Source organism: Poecilia formosa, unplaced genomic scaffold (genome assembly GCF_000485575.1).
Source record: "Poecilia formosa unplaced genomic scaffold, Poecilia_formosa-5.1.2 Scaffold441, whole genome shotgun sequence".
Taxonomy (NCBI): domain Eukaryota; kingdom Metazoa; phylum Chordata; class Actinopteri; order Cyprinodontiformes; family Poeciliidae; genus Poecilia; species Poecilia formosa.
The window spans coordinates 274,155-276,919 of NW_006800380.1; the positions used below are offsets into that span (position 1 = coordinate 274,155).

The 2,765-nt window shown below is 44.2% G+C and overlaps 1 protein-coding gene across 2 annotated transcripts in view; it reads left to right on the forward strand.

The window, feature by feature from the left end:
• Nucleotides 1-2,765, forward strand: part of ankrd34bb (ankyrin repeat domain 34Bb) — a 41,366-nt gene that overhangs the window by 33,774 nt on the left and 4,827 nt on the right. The gene's annotated exons all lie outside the window — the stretch shown is intronic.

Here is a 2,765-nt window from a genome sequence, read left to right on the forward strand (position 1 = left end):
TAGTTTATTTTTTCCCATTGAATAATTGGGGAAAAAATTTAACAAAATACTCTGCGAACCAGACCCTAAACTTAAAGTCTGGGTTGAGTTTTTTCCCCTTCATTAATGGGTGAGTTATTTTTAATTCTAAATGAATATCTTTGTTGGACTTTTATTTAAGTGCTATTCTCCTTCAAGATACATTTACTTAACGCCAGAATAAATGCAATGTACATTATGCAGCAAAGCAAATTAGAAGATCTGACATTTATACATTATGGAGATGATAAGTTTTGGACGGGCAATGTGCCTCGTACACAGGGAAGCTTTTTATTTATCTAGCTTTGCTAGTAAAGTCGTTAGCTAGCAGCTAGCTAATAGCACAACAACAACAGCCTAATGTCTGCATGATAAAAATACTGAATCGATAGATAAGAACAGTTTTTCCTCACCTGGCTGTCTCCTTCACTCAGTAGTTCTTCAGAGAAAAGCAGACGCAGAGGCCTGTCAGTGTCTGTTGTATTTCATTACCTCTCTGCTTAAACTGCTGAAGCAGAAACGATACTTCGTTTTCCGTCATCTGACAAGTAGCAAGTCTACTCCACTTTATTCACCAAAAACGTTTTTTTTTTATATATATAATTCACCAAAAACTGTTCTGTAATCTGGAATATTCGCTATACTGAGCTCCAGTTAGCCGCCTTATCTCACTGCGCGAGAAGCAACTGCGTCATGCGTCACTGGCAAAAGGTCAAAGGTAACGAGGTGACCGGAAGGCTTATGTTGTACAAAAAACCAAAACAAAACAAAAAATAATTTTAGTACATATTATGTGTCAGAAGAGGGCTTTGAAAATAATAATACCAACAACAAAATAAATTGACCAAAAGGGCACTTTGGGGCAAGGAGCAAAAAGGGCAGGTGCTCAAGCCCCCCCCAGCCCTCCCCTCTGCACGTGCCTGATGTCAGTCTTATTCACACCTCATCAAATAAAGTGTTACCCACATTTTTCAAGAGTACATTGCCAATGTACTATCACAGAATTGTACAAATTGTAAATACATTCAAAGTTTACAGACAACATGCTTATGAAAGGTATGTGAAAAATGTTCCACCAAATGTTTTAATACAATGTCACAGTATTCCAGTATTACTGAAGACAAGCTGACATTTCTCCTTCCTAAGAACAGTGAGAATCAGCAGAACATTCTCATTCACTACACTTTACAGAAACCTACAAAAAAGTACAATAGAGCAATTAAATAGAGGGTACAGAAAAACAGACTCGCTATGTATGTGACATCATCAGAACTGATGATGATTGGGACCAGAAGCCTGGGGTGGAAAAACATTTCTGGATGTCTTTTTTGCCTGTTTATGTTAGAAGTAGAAAAAATAGTCAGCAATATAATAAAATCAGCTTATGATGGCATTAACTATGAAGCTGTGTTAAGTGTGGACTTAAGGGAGACAAACTACCTTAAAAGCTTTCCATCCATGATCTGAACACACTGATCCTTGCAGGGTGGTGAGGGCGGCTGGTGGTGCCCATCTCCAGTAGTCATCAGATGAGAGGCGGGGTTCACCCTGGAAAGGTCACCAGTCCATCACTGGGCCCTGAAAACTAACAACAAATAACATGGATAAAAGAGACATGGTAGATTAACAAGGGGAAAAAATTCTGTCCAATTATTTTCAAATTAAATCATGTTTATTAAGCACTTAGTGTTGGTTACACACCAGTTTTTGCTGTGGTTAAAAATGTGGCGAACTGCTCAGTAAAAAAAACAAAAAAAAAGCCTTCCACCATGAAGACGATGTGGAGGTTCATCCTCAGAACAGGTTGTTGTTCTGGTGGAGCCAGAGCCTCTTCTGAGACAGGAAAGTCTTTACGTTTTCTAATACCTGAACCCTGGCTTTCTCTTTCATCTTACCCCGTGTGTATTTAAACCCACCTGTTGTCTTTGTCTCTGGTCGGATCCTCGTCGTGTTACGTCATGTGTTCCTCGTGTTGCTGTTCCCCATCCGTGGATATTCATCATTAAATTCATCATTTTCATCTACATCCTGGGTCTGCCTGTATCCTCGTTCTCACCACCACAACCATAAATCATGACAGTAGGATCCGACCAGAAACGCAAGATGCAGACCCAGTTTAGACGGTGGAGCGCTTGGCGGTGTTTTGGAGTGGTCCCCTTGAAAGAGTTCTGCGGTGGAGCTGTGTTGTGGGGATCACGGCTGGCGATTCCCCCACCCCCAGGAGTGGGGTCCCGCCATCACCGCTGCCCTGAGCCGCTGGAGGTCCCGGCCCCTGGGCCAAGCCGTCACCGCTACCTTGAACCGCCGGAGGTCCCGGCCCCGCCTGCAGCTGTCTCCGGTTCCCGCGCCGAGGCGGCTTCTGTCTCCGCCCCCAGAGTTCCCCGTGCCCGCTGCTGACGAGCAGCCTCCTGAGTCCCCTGCGTCCACTGCGGCTTCGCCCCCCGAGTTTGCGGATGAGTCTCCGCCTCCCTGTGCTCCGCCCCCCCGAGTTTCCTCCAGCCGGCCTTCCTGCTGGCCCTCCAGAGCCTCCTTGGGTCTGCTTTCTGCGCCGGCGACGCCTCCTGGTCGTGTGTTCCTCGTGTTGCTGTTCCCCATCTGTGGATATTCATCATTAAATTCATCATTTTCATCTACATCCTGGGTCTGCCTGTATCCTCGTTCTCACCACCACAACCATAAATCATGACATCTTTGGCATACTCAGCTTAATTAAAACGAGTTTATGAAGAAAACTATATTAAGTCGCA